A 19,862-nucleotide genomic window follows, 5' to 3' on the forward strand; every position below is an offset into this window, starting at 1 on the left:
GAATTGTAAAACACAACTGCAACAAACTATGAATCAGTGTTTTCTCTTACTCGATAAAACTTATCAAAACCAAAAACTAAAAACTTCACACACAGGAGTCGATCCTGACATATATAGGGAATCTACTCTTTATTACATAATAGAAAAGTAACTATCCTAAGTTAAGTCCACAGGAGAGAATATAGGAGAACAACTGAAAGCGAAAAGGAAAGATATCAGAATTGAGGAGGGAGCAATGAAGTCATGGCATTCGCTTGTTACAACATAAATGCAGAGAAGGTGATGGCTCATAAAAACTCCTCCTTATTTTTTGCCATGTTTCCTGGAGTGGTTATAACTTCCTTTTCGTGGTTGCTCCTTGATGTTCGTTTCTCCTTGAATGTTGTCGGCAACCAACTTCTGGATTCTTCCGCTCATCCTTTAATCCTTATCATTAGGTTAGTTATGATATAAGACATATTTGCAAATAAGCATCCACCAAACTAAATTCAAGCATAAGAACACACATTTGGATATTTATATGAAATACTGCATATTAGATATAATTTAGGCAAAGGATGACATAGTTTTTCTACCCCATAAATCATCAAAGGTTTATCAAACATAGGCTTATAAGTGTTAAAACAAGGATAAACAGAGTATCATAAAGTATCTTAAACATAACAAAATAAAGGCATTTTTTTAGACTCATCACAGAGCATAAAAAGCATACCCCCAACGCTAGGATCAAATTGAGAAACACAGAGCTGAAGTAGCATTGCAAACTGAATGGAACTGCAAAATCTAAAACCTAACCCTTCGATGTGGTGTTAATATGAGCCTTATTGACAACTCTACTATTACTCATTTTGATTAGGTCATTCCTTTTTCCACACACACTTACACATATATAGGTTTAGTCTCTTGTCTAGGAATTGCACTATCCCATCCAAGCATTTGGAGTTAGACCATCTCCTCTCATCTTAGGTTGTTGAAGAAGAATCCTCCACCTGTAATTGTTAAAATCTTAGCATTATTTCCTCACTCACTTAGAATAATTTTTGCATCACATCTCTCATCATCCTAAGTATCCTTGAAACATAACACTTTGCTAGGAATAGGTTGCTTTTGGTGTCCCACATCACCTTGAACCAAAGGTTAGGATCACACCTTTTGCATCACCATCACATTTCCCACATTCATATTTTAGGAACACACAAGCTTCTTGCACTTAGCACCATATCCTTTTAACACCCTTAGTATCATCCCTCGCTGCATTTAGGAGAAGCATCCTTTCATGCCACCCACCACAAGTTTTGGTAGGCACACACAAAAAAAAGACATGGATCCTAGTCATAGTGGTAACACATCTCGATCTCAGCCATACTCTATGGTACCCATGACACCATTAGACCCACCATCGCAAATCCCAAAAGAACCAGGATCATCCATAGATATTGAGGCTTTCATGAACCAACCTGGTCATGCTACTATCATAAATGCCATCATAGATCGCAACAAGGAAACCATCATGGAAAATTTCTTATGAGACAATGTTGGTGTCTTTGAGTTTGGAAATCCACCACCTATCAACATAACAGATCCTACTCAGTCATTTTTTGGATGGAAAACACCTTAGGTAGAACTAGTAGACCCAAATATCCCCTCGACCCAGGTGTCGGTTCCCATTCCACAAAACACTCATCCCATTCTCACTCAACCATTAGTGCATACTACATCTCAACCAACCTCAAGTATACCATTTGCATCTGTTTCCACCACTCATTTTCTCGCTCCACCAAATCCTCCATTTGCATCTAGTAGCACTACCTTTTCATTTCCACTCCATATTGCATCTAGTCCATTTTCTACTCAAATACCACCATTAGGGTCCAATACCTCATCCTCCATCCCACCAAACATCACTATCAACCCCTTTGTAACTAGCCAAAGCTCTTTAGCTGCTTTTCCTTTGGGACCTTGGAATTTTGCTGTGACATAGGCACCTATCATTAGTCTTCCCCCTAGCACTGTAGTCATGTTCACACCTTTGAGACTATCATCCACTACTTTACATAGCTATTCACTCCCACCCCTCACCAACTATTTCTGCATGCCACCTCTAGCAATAGCCCAAATCCGCCACCATTGTAGTTCTCTATAGTAAACACTTTGGCTCAAATTAACGACCTTGTGCCTACTCCAAATCAGTCCTACTCTCAAGCAAGCACGCAACCTACATATATTGGGCATGGTATATATTCCTAGAGCATAGCACAAGCATCATCTACATTACCACCGTTCCAGCTATAGTCTTCACATCAGAAGTATGCCCAAGCACCCACATAGAACCACCTCATAGGGCAGCAAACTCATAGTTATCTACCACACCCACCTTAGCAGATGCAACAATATGCACAACCCACATTATAGAAAACCATAGCATCCACTCCGTCAGTTATGCAAACCATTTTTCCACATATTCCATATGGTCATCAGAGTTCTCCATATCACACTTCAGATTTTGGCACGTATCCTACATCGGGCACACCTAGATCGGGGGTGCCCAGTCCTCCACCTATAAAGTCTGAATGGGAAGAGATGAAGAATGCTCTCAAGGCCTTCAAGGATGGGACAGACACCAAAAATTTCAAATTTGAAAATGATTGCCCATACCCTTTTGATAGGACTATCACATTTACTCCATTTCCTAAACATTTTGAGATCCCCAAGTTTGACAAATTTAGGGGGAAGAGTGATCCAGTCACTCATGTTAAGGAATTCTATATGCATTATTAGGAGGTAGCTTATAATGATGTGTTCCTCATGCGGCTCTTTCCCAAAAGCCTAGCAGGACCAGCCTTGGAATGGTTTTGTCATATCCCTCAAGGTACTATTAAAACTTTTGAAAAAAATTCTGAGGCCTTTGTTGCTCAATATACCCATCTTGTTGAGACTAAATTATCTATAGTGGACCTTGTCCACACTAAACAAAAGGGAGGAGAAAGTCTTACAGAGTACTTGCAATGCTGGCAGATCCTCACAACAAGGATCTCTTGCACCATCCCTAAGCGCCATCTTGTCAAGATGTTCATAAACAACGCACACCCTAGCCTTGCTCATCATATGGTTATGAACTATTTGCAAACATACAAGGACATCAAAGAAAAAGGAATGGGCCTTGAGAAAGGCCTCATTAAGGATGGTGTCATCAGATTGTACAAAGAAAAAACCCAGGACCATGGGTCGAGCAATGACAAAACTTGATATTGGAACAAAAACAAGAATACAGTGACAGATGGTGCCACTGACACTCAACAGTTCCATATTGTTGGGGTGGCTACCAATGTTTCCACAACATTTTGCCAACAACAAACTTATCAACAACAACCTCCTGCATATCACTAGCCACCTGTGCAAACTCATCAACAAATACCTGTTCCTCATAATCAAACTAATACTATCACACTAGCGATAGGTAGTAAACCCTATGTTTAGAGGCAACCACGAAAATACACCACATTGGGGGAACCTCTTGATACAATCTTCAAAAAATTGGCCAAAGATAACCTTGTTTGATATCCACAAATGCAACCCTTGGAACCTAATCAGTCTAGAGCATCCTGGTACAAAGATAACAAATATTGCAAATTCCATCGTGTCAAAGGGCACACTACCCTTAAATACATGCAACTTAAGGATTATGTACAGGACCTCATTGACTGAAAAGAGATCACAATGGGAGCACAACCCTCACTTAATGTAGGATTAATGATGTATCAAAATGCTTTCCCTCCTCATAACACGAACCCAGGAAAGGTACCTACAAACCCTCCTGTCAACAAACCTAACAATGCTTCGGGTAAACAAGGTAGCAACCGAGACACGTCTCAAAATTATACTTCAACATACTTAGACTATGGTAGCTTAATTGGTTGCATATCCCAAGTTGAACCATCTATCAATGTCATCAATATCAAATTCCTAGACATTCAGTGTGCAGTTGCTACCCATCGAACACGACTCAATATAGATGGTCCACCTGTATCCACACAAATCAGACCACCATCAGCATGACCACCTCCATCTCATACATCCCCATCAGAATCACCTTCACTAGGGCCACAGTATAACATCTTGGAACACCTTGGAAACACGCCAGCCCAGATCTCCATCCTGGATCTCTTGTAGACAAGCCCACTTTATCAAGAGATCCTTGACAGCACTCTACGTGAGTCCCACATCCCCCCCGACATAAATGCCACTAATTTTTGTAACTTGGTTGGCCATCTTTTAGCCTCATGTGCCTTATCTTTCAAAACCACTAATATCCCAGCAGCTAAACCTGATCACATCCTCCCACTTCGCATTGCTATTATGGTTTTTGACTTTACAGTTAAATGTGTCATGATAGATAATGGATCGGCTCTAAACCTATGTACTCTAAAGTTCATCAAGTAGGCAGGATATACTAAAGTAGATATCATCAATGAGGTGATCACCATCAAGGAATATGACAACTTGGAGTGTACTACTAAAGGAGCCATCTTGCTCCCTATCAGAGTCAACCCAACCACTCGAGAAATGCTTTGTCATGTAGTTGATCTTAATCTTCCATATAACATCCTCCTCAGTTGTCCATGGATTCATGACATGAAGGCTGTTCCATCAAAATATCATTAGTGCATCAAATTTCCACATAATGGAACTGAGATAACCATCCACGCAGATCCTGAACCCTTTGCTTATTTCAATGTGGTTGAAGCTTCATACACCAATCACTATCTTGGGATTGAAATTGGCACCACCATGGCCAGCTCCTCTGGCACCTGCCACGATCCAAAAACCATCTTAGCCTCAACTCTCTCCATAGTTAAGATCAACTACCAAGGTTGTGGTGAGTATAGTCTCATGGATCCTTTTGCTATTGGTGCTCTACCACTTGACCCACATACTCAAGGATGCCCAATACATCAAGGGCCTATACCAGAAAACACCTCTCGACTTCAGCAATTGGGCCCTACCACATTTGTCACCAAAAGTATCCTTGATGGAGTAGAGAATACACCAGATATTAGCACATGGTTATACAAAGAGCCACCCCCCCTGAGTGAAGCACTTCTTGATCACTTTAAACAAAAATATCCCTGCTCACATCACTTGGCCATGGAGCAATGGGATTATCAAGGAGGTGGTTTAGGCTGCTAGGAATTAGGTACGAGACAGCCTATAGAAGCACACCAAGGGTAGAAAACCAAAGGCTTAGGCTATGGACTCCCTACAACAGGGGGAACTACAACGGAAGGCCACATCTTTATGAATATCCAAAACACTCTCATTGAGGTTGAAGACATCCCTAAGGAAGTTGAAAAGAAAGCTTACGATGATATTTTCCTTGACAAAATAATCCTTAGAGCCTCAGTGCTCTGCCAGTTATCCCTTAATCTCATCAACCTCCCCCTTGCTCACCTTGAACTCATAGATTGGGACCAACCAAGTGTCGTTCATGTTGACAAGTTTTCTATCGAGCACGCGCTCCTTAAATTCATGGGGGCAAAAATGCCACATAAACGGCTGCCTCCACCATCGGCGTATTTCTACAAACTAGATCATGTAGGTTACTTTGAGGAGGAGGAAATCTCTAGTCGCAAAAATGAAATGCTCAAAGAAACAAAAAAGAAAAAAGATAAGAGAAAATCATCCCATGTTCTCTAGAGCACCATTAGGTGACTCAAAAAATGAAACAAAAATAAAGGACATATCCAATGGTGAAAACTTCTAAGAGGCACCTGAGGATGGAGATTTCATCCTCCCCCCACAAGAGCATCGACCTCCTATTTATTTAGTTTTGATAGAAGAAACTCGGCCTATAGATATCAGTCTGATAGAGATACCAAATATCACATACATCACAGCCTCTTTACCACCTAAACAAGAAGAGCTTCTTTTTGAAGTCCTTCATGAAAATATAGGCCGATTTGCATGGTCATATTAGGATATGCCAAGGTTGGACCCCAAACTAGTTGTACACCATCTGGCAGTAGATCTAGGGGCCAAGCCCATCAAGCAGAAACTTCAAAAAATTCACCCCAAAGTGGCTTTATTATTCAAAGCAGAGCTAGAGAAGTTGTTAGAGGCAAAAATCATTCAACCAATAGATTATTCTGAATGGATTTCTAATATGGTAGGTGTTACCAAGCCCTCTAGTGATATCAGAATTTGTACCAATTTTAGGGATCTTAATAAAGCTTGTCCAAAGGATGACTTTCCATTTCAAAATATCGACATGATTTTGGATCTCACTGTAGGTCTTGAACTCTTGTCACTAATGGATGGTTTCTCTGGATATAATAAAATTCATATGGCAGAAGAAGATCAGCATAAGACAACATTTACTACACCTTGGGGCACATTCTGCAACAATATGATGCCCTTTGGGTTAAAGAATCTCGGGGCAACCTATCAACACGTGATGATGGTCATCTTCCATGACCTAATCCATAAGATACTTGAGGATTATGTGGATGATATTCTATTCAAATCTCTTAACACTCTGGATCACTTATCTCAGCTCGAGGAAGTGTTCAACTGATTGGTAGAATATCATCTCATGCTAAATCCAAAGAAGTGTGTCTTTGGTGTTACTTCAGGAAAGCTCCTAGGCTTCATTGTGTTATAGTGCAGTATTGAGATTGACCCTAAGAAGGTCAAAGCCATCATGGATATGGCTCCTCCTAAGACACTTAGGCACCTTCATTCTTTGCAAGGAAAACTCCAATCAATTCAGTGATTCATTTCTCAGTTTGCTAATAAATGTCAACCTTTCACTCACTTGCTTAAGAAAGATCAAAATTTCAAATGGGACCCAGCTTGCCAGTGCAATTTTGAGCTCATCAAACAATACTTAGCTAATCCACCTATTTTGGTTCCTCCAGTTGTAGGGCACCCACTCATATTGTACATCATAGCTACACCTACTGCATTAGTGCTCTGCTAGCACAACTTGACGATGTGGGAAAGGAACGAGCTTTTTATTACATCAATCAAACATTAGTGGGCTATGAGCTTAACTACACACCGATGGAGAAGGCATGCTTAGCAGTAGTCTTTGCCACCCAAAAACTATGTCACTACATGTTGAGTCATACTATACAATTGATATCAAAGATTGATCCATTAAAATATATGCTCTCTCGTACAATACTCACCGGATGCCTAGAAAAATGGGTTATGCTCCTCAATGAGTTTGACATTCAATATGTTGACAGAAAGGTTGTCAAAGGCCAGGCTATCACAGATCACTTGGCTAATGCCCCCTTAGTTGCAGATCACCCACTCATCATGGAATTTCCAGATGAATACCTCTATTTGATAGAAAAACAATCACTCTGGAAGCTATATTTTGATAGCTCCTATACATCTCATGGCTCTGGTGTGGGCATACTTTTGGTTACACCTCAAGGAAATTATATCCCTAAATATTTCAGGCTACAATTCTGGTGTACCAATAACATTGCAGAGTATGAGGCCCTGGTTGCTGGACTAAAAATTGCCATTGAATGGAATATCACAGAGCTTCAAGTCTATGGTGATTCTCTGCTAATCATCAAAGAAGCTTTGGATGAATATCAAACCAAGGATGACAAGTTACTACCTTAAAAAGATCTAGTTGATCAACTAAAGGAGCATTTCACTCAGATCTAGTTCATACAGATACCTCGACTCTAGAATAAGGCAGCTGATGCTATGGCTACTATTGGTTCTCTCTTAGAAATACCACACGAAGCTATGCAATATGAATTCTTGGTTGAGCAGTTGCACAAACTCGCATATGAGAATAATGAATCAACATGGGTCTACATCTTGGTTGGTCCCCAATCTCCATGGTACCACAAAATTTATGCTTACCTACTAAATGGTATCATATCTCATCAACTCACACAAACCTAATGCCAAAATCTTATTCACAAAGCTTCCCGTTACACTATCATCATCCAAACCCTATATCATCATGGTTATCATGATACTCTCTCTCGATGTTTAGATCAAAATGAGGCTATGATGGCTCTCAAAGAGGTACACACTAGACTTTGTGGTGCTCACATGAGCAGGATGGTGCTAGCAAAGCAGATCCTTCAGGTTGGATATTATTGGCCTACTCTAGAACATGATGCATGTGAATTTGTGAAACAATGTTTACCTTGTCAACAACATGTTAATTTAATCTGGGCTCCAGCACAGGACTTGTAACCCATTGCACCACCATGGCCTTTTGCCTGCTGGGGATTCGATCTTGTTGGTCTTATTGCACCACTTTCTTCAAAAGGGCACAAGTGGATAATCACCACCACTAATTATTTCACTAAGTGGGTTGAATTAGTTCCCCTTGTTACTACCATGGGAGTTCAGGTGTCCAAGTTTATATTGTATCATATCATATGTCGCTTTGGAATCCTAGCTACCATATTCATAGATCGCGGAGGTAATTTTGAAAACTTAAATATGGAAGAATTGTGTACTTCCCTCCACATCCATCACTACTTTTCTAGCCCATATTTCCCACAAGTTAATGGTTAGGCTTAGGCAACTAATAAAACCCTCCTCAAAATCCTCAAGAAATTTGTCAATGACTCCAGCCGTGATTGGCATTTGCAAATTAATCCTGCCCTATGGGCATACCGCACTTCATTCCATACTGCTACTACCACAACTCTATACTCCTTGGTCTATGGTGCTGAAGCAGTCCTCCCTATTGAGGTTGAACTCCCACCACTCTGCATTTCTCTCTAAGGACAAATATTTGATGAGGAATATAGAGTGGCTCGACTTACTCAACTTGATCTACTTGATGACAGAAGACAATAGGCCTACGACCATCTTATGGTCTATCAAAGTCGCCTCAAGCACAATTTCAATAGGAAAGTCCATTCACATAGTTTTTAGGAAGGTGACATGTTCCTTAAAGAGAATATGAAGGTTCAAGCTGACTGAGAAAAGAAAGGCAAGTTTGAGTCCACCTGGCTTGGTCCTTATGTGGTCACAGCATCTTTTGTCTTAGGATCCTATCCGCTATCTACCCTTGAAGGTGAAGTCCTAAATGATCCTACCAACATTATCCACCTTAATAAATTCTATGGAAAGAAAAAAAGGCCTAAAGTAAAAATAAAGTGTCCAATGGTGAAAACTTGGCAATTCAAGTGCCTTGGATAGGTCCCTGGTGAAAACCTAGCAAATAGGCACAAGTGTACTACAGCTCTTCCATTATATATCACTGACACACACCCCTTTATCACCCCTCCATATTTTATCACTCATCCCACCCACTTTTCCAAGGTGTTCCCTATCATTATTTTCCATACTTCGCAACATCATCCTCTAGCACTTTGCACTATGTAACATCCCATCTCATTTATAGTATCCTGTGTACCATACTTGATGAATCCTACCATTGTACTCTACTAGATCTACCCTATCACATGCTTTTTATCCTTACCATATGTAGCATATACGGCCCATATAATGTGTGTCTCATACCCCCTGCACTAACCCTTGTCTCCCATATATTGTACCTATGTGAATACAACAATATTTGGACCCCTGTACATAAATTGTGCTTTACATAAACCCACCTCAACAAAACCATGTATTATAACAATGCTATCCCCTCATCCTGAGCTTTCTCTCGTCATGCATATACCTACTACTATGTTTTGTTATCTAGTCATGAGTTCCCATGTCCTTAACTAGTCTTACTTTTTATCCAGGTCTTGTTGCAACCCGTCAGTTGATCCCTTTGACTAAAGGTTCCTTTTTCACCTTTGCAAAATCTTTTGGTTGTTTCATTTTTTGGTTGATTATTTCCATGAATCTTTTTTTTTTCCTCCTCAAGATCACCATGATCATTTCATATCATGGTGTGTTTTTCCTGGGACAACTAAGGAGGTTGGTTTCGATCACAGTCTTTTTCTACTTGTGAGTCAGTTTGATATTATCTTTGCATATTTCCAACATTTTTTCATCTTTCGATAAAACATGATGCACTTGGGTAATCTCATTTTCTTGTGGATCATCCAACATCATTCCCACACTGATCTCTCTGGGACTCATGTGTGATGCTGGGGCAATTCTTGCATGCCTATTTGAGTCAGTCCTACAAAATTTTGGGGAAAAGGCCATGACATTCTTAGTAAACCTTGGCAGATCCCTAACAATCCTATATCAACTAGAGTGTTTACACTACATAGTGGTACTTCCTTGCGAAGTACCCCATGCTCTAGCTTCCCCTATGCCTCACTTTTATTTTTTTAGAAACCCTTGGGTATCCTTCTCCTTATCATCACCCCTCTCCCTTGAACTATCACTTTTTACATCCTTAGAATCACTTGCTTCACAGCTGTGAACATAAATTCTTATTCATTTTCATCATGATGTGATCCCTATCATAAGTTACTATCCTAGCTCTAAAAATCTCTGCTATCCTCTTGACTACAAGTTTGTTGGTCACACTTTTTCCAACATTATTCTCCTTAGAGTTAGCATCTCTTATGAACACTCTTCATATCATAGACCACTATCATTAGTCAAAACATTGGTTATCTTATTCCACCATCATTGTTAGTCTCGCATCTCCTACAATCCCGTATGTTGTATTATCATCATTTGTACCCTTTATCATATCATAGAATAGCATTGTATTTGGTCTTTTTATGATATTCTCGCATGCTTATCATAAATCTTAGGTGTATCTTTTAGTTTGTGTTCTTTTTAGCATATCATAAATTCACTATTGTCTCTTATGGTTCATTTTAGCATAGTCATTTATCATTAGGTTAGGTTTCATTTTAGCATTGAGGTTCATCATTAAAGTTGTACTTCATTTTTTATTTTTATCTTTTATTTTGTCAATTCATTTGTTTTAATCTTTTATCCATCTTTAGTTTGTGTTAAAATGTCATGAAATTATATTCATTTTTCCATATCATAAATCTATTGATTATCCTTTAGTTGGTGATTCATTTTACATTTGTCACTTATTTTATAGTTTGTACTTATCATAATACAACATCATATCAAATACTCTCCAAAGCAATCAATTTCTCAGGATCACATCACATCTATCATAAAGCAACATCACATCATCAAGATCATATCCAAAACTTATCATACTACATGATATCTATCATACAAAAAATCTCATCATCATCACATCTACAATATCATAAGAAAAATCATGTCATCAAGGATCACATCAAATCACATCACATCTGTGATATCATAGATCAAAATCACATCACATCATATCTGCACTATCATAGCTGAATCACATCAAAATCATATTATATCATGTATACAATGTCATCAAAAATCACATCCTACATCACAAACTGTCAGCACAATCAAAAAAAAGCATAGCACCTGTCGCATCCTGCATCACCAATTGTTAGCAATACCATCAAAACATCACTATCAATCACTATACATAACATCAGTAGTCCATAAACACAAATATCACTAGAGTCATTCAATCTATATATCAATGAAAGAATGAAAGAATAAAAGTCCATTAGTGTACAATGTCCATATAGTACAAATGGGTCTGAGCCTGCACTAAATCTCCATGTGTCTCAAAATAGCCTATATATATGGAGTACTCAATATCCCAAAAAGATGCCTGCTCATTGATGGTCAACCCATCATCCCTGCATCATTAGTCTCCTCCTATGCCCCTCTCCCAGCCCCTAGTGCTAGTGGTGGTGGAGGTGGTGGCCCCATCAGTCCTCCCCCTATCCTAGAGCTCTCTGCCTCCTCTCCCATCCCACACCACTAGCTCAGCCCAACCCTCTGACTATTTCCCATACACTAGGACCCACCTACACTCTCTCCCACAGTGCTCCATCCACTCTCCCCTCCTCCCTACATCCCTGTGTGGGTACCGTCTATGCTTGACCGAGTCGGCCACCTATAATGCTCAATCTATGATGCTGGCACTACAGCATGGTACCTCCCCCAGTAGAACCTAGCCCTTTCCCTCAACTCCTCTATCTCTACCCGTAGTCTCCATAGCTCATCCAATCCCCCTCCCACTACCACCTATGCTCATAAGGTAGCCACCTCCACCACCAACATATCTCGCTCCTGTTGGAGGGCATCTAGTCTCGCCTGCACCCCCTGTTGCTCTACTGTCATGGCATCCAACCTCCCCTCTACTCGGCCCACCTCTATCTGTAGCCTCCCCACCTCCACACCTGCCCTATCTACCTACCCTTGCGCTATATCATGCTCCTATCTAAATAGATCTCGCTCTACCCAGAGCTGATCTCTCTCCTATTGAGTGTCACAGAGTAGCTGGCTCATCACTGTGTGTGCCTGCTCGAGCGAGGCATATCGGCCTACCAATCTGTCATCTCCTCCCCTAGTAGATGATCCTCTTGTCTCTCCTCCTGCTGCCCTCTGTTGCCCCTGTGCCTCCTCTCCCCCTCTCTCTGGCTGGGCTCCTTTCTCCTCTGCTCCCCTCTCCTCTGCTCTCCTCTTTGGCTCAGCTCTCCTCTCCTCCCCCCCACCGTCATCCTCTGACGGGTGGGCTCCTCCTCCTATGCAACCACTGCTGCACACTACCGCAACCCCCTCGCCACATATCACCCCTGTCAAGCTTCTCAGGCTAGCTCCCCTACCACCACTACTACCCTCATGCCCTATGCTCTCCCCACTGGTCTCAGCCTCACAAAAGTATCTCGATACTCTTGTGTGGAGACTGCATCTGCTGCCCCACTGAACCAATCCCACTACTATGGCTCTAGCTCTCGCCATGCCCTCAACAATACATCCCTCCATAGGGATGGCTTGTACATTGACACTGGCTCACGTGTAACCCATTGATACCAGTGTGGATCTCCTACTGCCACTTGCTACCACCTAAACTGTCGCAGTACCCTGTCTGGCCTGTATTGCTCTACCACATACTCCCATCTCTCAAACACAAAGCATGGAGAAATGGTGTAGGGGAGATGCTCTCCTTCCTCTGCCCATGGTCTCAGGCCCATGTATGGCCTCCACACCACTACCACTATCTCATCAATCCACACTCTCTAGTAATCCACTAAATTTGTGTGGTGATATGTCAAAGGTTCTACCTAGCTATATGCTACTGGCTCCTTTGGCTGCCTATCCCTACATCCCAATGGCCTAAGCACTACAATATGCTCCCATGCCCACACCTATAATAGTGTCAGGAACCCAATGCTCCTCCCCTGTCAACTGCCACCCTGGTACACTATCTTATGCAACTCCTAGTATAGCTTGGCCAACATCAGAGAACCTCATGTCTTTGGGCATCCTGCATCCACAATCTACATCACTACTGCAATTAATGCCAATTTACCTCTGTCCCACATGTGTCTAGAGCAATGTACCTTGAAACTAGCCCTAGAACATAAAAGTAGATCTACCTCTCCGTGGTCATGCGATCCAGATGATCATCTAATGTGAACTGTCCCCTCTGGATCCTATACTCCACTCTAGGCCCCATCAATCTCTGCACAATTGCCTCTACTATCATCTCTCTGGTCGCCATGACTGCCGTCCCCCGCACTGGCAGCCTAAATATATAGTATACATCCTCCAGCATCACCGTCATCTCCCTCGTTGGTAGGTGAAATGTCATTATCTCACTGTGCCATCTCTCCCATAGCGCTGTCACCATCATCATATTGGTATAGGTATGGGGCAACCTTGTTAGGTAGCCTAGCTTGATCGCCTCGAGCCATGCTTAGTCAGTCAACGTCAGTATCTCTCCCATGCACAACACTACTGCTCATCACTCCCGTGACACTGATGCATCCAACAACCACTGCACACCACCAAAATAAATCCAACCATCAATTTTCTATCTCCTTTTTTATCCTCCCACCCTCCCTTACCTGAACCCTAGATTTTTTTGCTTTTATTCTACAAAACCTATGTTCCCATAGAAATAGCGTCACCTCAAAACCTACCACCTACGTTCTGGCAAAATTATTTTCCAGCGAGATTGCGATGTTGACTCTGCTCTAACCCTTGACCTTTCCCCCAGATCTCGCTAGCGCGTTCCCGCGATCTCTCCACCTGGAAATCTTGTCGATCATTGATCCTATGGGATTGCATTCCTACACTATCCCCTTTTTCCCCCTTTTTCACTATACAAGGACCTTAACCCGCGAGGACGCGTTCCCACTGCATAAATCATGTTCCTCTTCACGGGGACGCGATCTTGCTGACTCTATCCCGTTCCTGCATGACTTCCCATCCCGAGATTACTTTTTTGCAAATTCTTGTTTAAACCCCTGCATCATCCCACGCGACACTATTTTTTGTGGGATCATGATCTTGTTGATCTTGCTTGCATTCTCGCTAGACTCGTGCCTGCAGGATCGCATTTTCGCCTTCGCGGGAATGATCTACCAAAAGCATAAACAAAAATCACGAAGAGGTTTTAGACCCTACCGATCAATTGGGCATCCCTCGTACTCATACTCATCGCACTATGTCCACTCGATACTCTGGTCACCCAATATCCACCATCATAATCTCCGTTGTAGAGCTCCTAATCAGCAATATCTCCTCCTCAATTTGACTACAAATGACCCCTTCTAGCCCCCTCTTCACCCCTTATAGCCTACCCTAGTGCCCTGCCTACCCCTCTCAGTCATTCCAACCTTCCAAAACATTCCCCTCTCTCACCCACAAATCACAAAACATCTTTGTACACTTATACCAACTCTTGGTCTATCAGCTTGTACCTCCTCTTTCATTGCGTATCATTGTCTCTGTCCCCGCTTTCATGTTCGTTCACCAACCTCAGCATCTTGCACACATCGCACAACTCTTGGTTAGCTTTTTCAATACATCCTTTCGCTAACTCTCCTGTCACCACCCTGTTATCCTTCTTAGTTCAACTTGCCCGCCGCATCCCTCATCCCACTCCCTTCGCTTAGGTGCTCTTCGATAGATCCTTGTAGGATATAGCTTTCCTCCTGTCTGATCTTGGTCCATTAGTACCTCATCCTACACATCTCATTGGCAAACGATTATCTTTTGAATTTTTGCTTTATTTTGATTTGGCTTTACCCCTTTGGGTCTTCAAGTATCTTTTCCCAGCAATATTTTTTGTTCCCTCCTCACGGTCACCACAATCTTTTATATCATGGTGTGCTACTAATGGGGTGATTCAAGTGCAAGGTATTGATCAGGTCTTTTGTTTGTTTTTTTCTACTTGTGGGTTACCCAGTCTCGGTTCCATGCTGCTTCCTCTGGAATTCATGTGATTTTGGGGCAATCCTTGCATGCTTGTTTTGAGTTAGTTCGTCAGTCCTCTGGAAAGTTGGTGAACATGCCTTGATGTTCTTTGTAACCTTGGCCATTAAACCAACATTCCTATATTAAATCTCGTTCTCAACTACGTGGTGGTCCTTCTTTTTGTCATCTCCCCCCGCTCAAACCGCTTCCATGACTTCCCTTCATCTCCATTATCCCCCATCCAAACCTCCTTATCTTCCCATCATCCATCCCCTCCTCATGATCTCCTTTTATCACGTTCCCCCCCTTCATCCCCCCCTCCAAGTCCAGGATCATCCTAGGCTTGCTTCCTCTTGTGTATCTAATCTCCCTTTATCATTCTCCCATAGTGCATGTTTGATCTGCTTCAGCCCCTTCTCTTTGTCAATCTATGTCGCTGCTCATCTCGAATTCTTTTTCTTATCAAGAAGCTATCAAGCCTCATCTTCTATCTTCGTCGCCTTCTTGAGGGGGCATCTCTAAGTCTAGTTTCTCCTCTTCTTATCCGAGACTAGGGAAACCTTGTTGCTCAAACATCTTTCTCGTGTTATCTCCATTCAAACTTCTTTGAAATAGTGTTATCTCAACACTATGTCAAAGAGGGGCAAAATGTAGACACCTAAATTTGATTACACTACTTTGGTAATCCTATTTAGCTATCTCTAAAAGGCATCATTAATTAAATTCCTATTTATTTAATCCTTTGTCATCCCCTAGCTAATTAATTTAATTAATCATCTATAGTCCTAATTGATAAATCAAATAACCCATTATTTATCAATTAATCCTATTCTCCTATCTAATTCCAAATCCCAAATTTATTAAAATCACTTTAATAAATAAAACCCTCAAAACTAATAACCCCTAAAGCCTATCTTAAATCCTCCTTTTAGCCTAATCCACCCCATCCACCCATACTAACTAAGCTTAGCCACTAACTCACCCACCCTCATAAATTTCATCCACTTTCACATCTCTAACATCCCTATTCTAATCCTAACCCAAGCCTAACCCATCCCCTAATCATTTGCACATTCCTAAGCAAGCTTAAAACTTTCCTAAACCAAGCCAAAGTCTCCCCTCAAAATATCCCAACCACCAAGCCATGAATGCTCTTACAAAGCCATAAATGGCTCTTACATCCTCACTCATGACTCTTACATACCCAACCACCCTCATCAAGCCTTTGACCAATCCTTATCCTATCCTCTCACACCCATCCTCCTTGTGACAAGTGTCCACTCCCTGTTGGTGCTAAACAAGCACAATCCATGTGCTCCCCTTTAAGTGCATCCTAGCCCTCTGTCACCATCTTTCCATCCTTGCATCTTACCCCTCCATCCCTCAAGCCCTTAGCCTATAAATTGGATCCCCTCCCAAGCCATTTTATCACAATCTTTAAGCTAAAGTCACCATGTCAGTTTGAGAAGCCAAATCCATACTTTTACATATAAGCATTTTTACAAAAAATCCCAAATCCACCTCCATTGAAGCATTTTGAAGCTTGAGCATACATCCCAAATCCATATCAAAGGACACCTCTAAAAATCAAGTGATCATCCTCATTTAGAGAGCCTATCCATGGCTCATATTCTCATTTGAGGACCTCACTTTGTCTCATCTAAAGTTTATATTAGTTTTGTTAGTAAATGCTTTGTTTTTTAAATAGATTAGTGTTTCTTGCTAACATATTAGTGTATATAGATCCACCTTGTGAAAGGATTTACAAAACCTATAATGAATTATATACTCAGTAAAGAGATTTTCAAAAGACTATTAAGTTCATCTTGTTAAAGGATTTAACTAACACACCTCTTAGGATGAACTAGTGTCTGATCTTTGATCTGCAACTCTAATTTGTCGGTTGAGATTCCTTTTAAATGTAATGATCACCTTGCTATGATAGATAAATCTTTTCTACTCCTTATATTGCATGTAGCCTTTTCACTTCACACTTTTGCTCTCTATATTTCCATCATTACTTCTTACATGGTATTTGGATATGATATAGTACATTACATATATACCAATCCAAAACACAATACATCAAAGTTGGCCACAACATAGATTACCAATAAGAATCACAAATTCAACCCAACTATTGGTACTCAGGTTCTAAAGCCAAACTTGATGAGGTCAACACTTGGCATCATCATGCTCTAGGTAAATGTAGAAGCTTAGTTCATACTAATCGCTTCAAAGTAGTCTAAACTCAATCAACACTGGTGACTCAGTGAACACTATGAAACTTGACATATAAACTAAATCACTTGGTTGACACTGCATGGCTCAGTCAACACTCACACTATGAGCTTAGTATAAATTGAATCACTTGTTTGACCCTCCTTCGATCGGTCAACACTAGATTCACATCACTAACATTGCAAGCTTGGTAGACATTGGAGACCATGGCTGACACTATGAAACCCTATAACAACTATGAAGCCCAGTTTGCGCTATGACTGATCAAATTGGTAGATACTACTTGGCATGAACTGAATACTAATTTTGGAAATTGGTAGCAATTGTAGAACTCGATAGAACTTGGATTACTTGGTTAACATAGAAAATTGCAAGATAAGCTCAGTAGTTGTTTAACCAAATGACTAAGTGTGAGTCACTAATAAACAAACTTGACCTTAATGTAAACAATCTCCCTCTTTGGCATTAGTGACAAAAAAAACTTATCAATCCAAAACTAAATTATCAAAATTTCAAGTCCAAAACATTCTTCTGTCTCCATCGTGTGTCTTCAACTTGGTAACATACTTTGTTTTGAGATTTTTCAAAATTACTTTTGTAAAAGATGTTTTCTAATCATCTGTACATGTATCTGTATAATATTGTGTTGCTCCCTCATACATATATACACTTATTATACTTTTGTCAATATATATTATCTTTTATCTTATCTTCTCCCCTTTATATATCACATCTTCTCCCCCTTTTTGACATAAATGCCAAAGGTGTATACTACATGGTAATGCCAAAATATGATAGGAAGTCAAATTGTACCTTCATAATCAATGTCATAGTCTTGTCCCAATTTTCTTGTAACACCTTACTTGCATGAAGTGAAATCTATACTTTTATTGATAACTCCATCATATGATCAATTATGGAGAATCTATTGTCATAGATGAGAGTTTTGGCATGTGCAATGTGTTTTTGCAATGCATCCATGTTTGGAAGAATCATGCCTTGGATGTCTACAAGTGTAGCCCTGATCTTGGCTTCTTCCCTTAATAATTTTTCTTACAAATTAGTTAGAAATTTTATCTTTGAGTACTGAGCAAAATTGTAGCTTGGGTCAAGTGACAATTGATGTGCACTTGCCTTCAAGTCTTCATCTATCTTAGATAATTTATCTTTGATTCCCTGAGTGAAGATAGATGTATCACACAACTTGTTGAATAATGAAGTAACATTATTTGCAGAGGGTTTTGATGAGCTAAGAATAGAAAACAATTATACTTGATGATGTAGGGCCAACACCACCCTTACAAACTCAAAACCAAGATCACAAAAATATGGAGAGAATAGATGACAAAAGGCTTCATAAAGCATCCATTAATACTTGAAATTCATTAGAAGAGATTACATTTAAAGAGATCACAATTCAAGAACTTCTATTTCTCGAACTTACACTTGAAGAGCTTACACTTGAAGAGCTTCTACTTGAAGAGCTTCTACTTAAAGAGCTTACACTTGAAGAGCTTCCTCGAGAGCTTCCCTACAAGAGATTACACTTGAAGAGATTCTCCTTGAGCTTCATTACAAATGAACATAAGCCTTCCTTAAATAGGCACTTACACCCCAAGGCATGATTTATCCACAACATTCTGGAATTTCCACAACCTTCTACAATATCCACAACCTTCTAGAATTTCCACCTAAATACAACTAAGCACCACCATGTGGCCCAATTACAAAATTAAATTTGCTTTATGGATCACAACAAATATTAAATGCATGATTTAAGGAACTTTCCACAAACTTCTAAGATGCCACCTACACACCTCGATTAATGGAATAACAACTATTTTTCCTATTTATGCCACTCATGCACCTCGAAAATAGAAATTCCTTTTTTTCTCATTTTTTCTTTTTTTGTTTTTTTAATTTTTTCCTTCTATTTTCATCACTTTCTCTCTCCTCCATATATATATATTTTTGTTTTTTTATTTTTCTTCTTTTTTTTTTGTTTTTTTCTAATAATTTAATTTTCCATGCAAGATGCTCCTGCATCAGACTCCCTTGGTAGATAGAAAAGTGTGTCCCACACTTTGAGACCAAAAGAAAGATATAGAACCATCTTCATCTTCACCACAAGCTTCCACCTCAATAGGGACAAGAAAACCAACATGCAAATCTTCCACACATTTTTTTTTTGTTGATGCATGATGCTCCTGCATCCGACTCCCATGGTAGGAAAAATTTTGTGAATATGGATTCACAAAATGAAGTAGCCACTGCTGACATTTTTTTTTTTTCTCTTCCTCCAACACATAGCTGGAACAAGTATCTGATGCCGATATATTTCCTTCTTTCTTCTTTTCCAACACCTAGCTAGA

Source organism: Cupressus sempervirens, chromosome 10 (assembly GCF_028749045.1).
Source record: "Cupressus sempervirens isolate cs-2001-9-10 chromosome 10, ASM2874904v1, whole genome shotgun sequence".
NCBI classification, from domain to species: domain Eukaryota; kingdom Viridiplantae; phylum Streptophyta; class Pinopsida; order Cupressales; family Cupressaceae; genus Cupressus; species Cupressus sempervirens.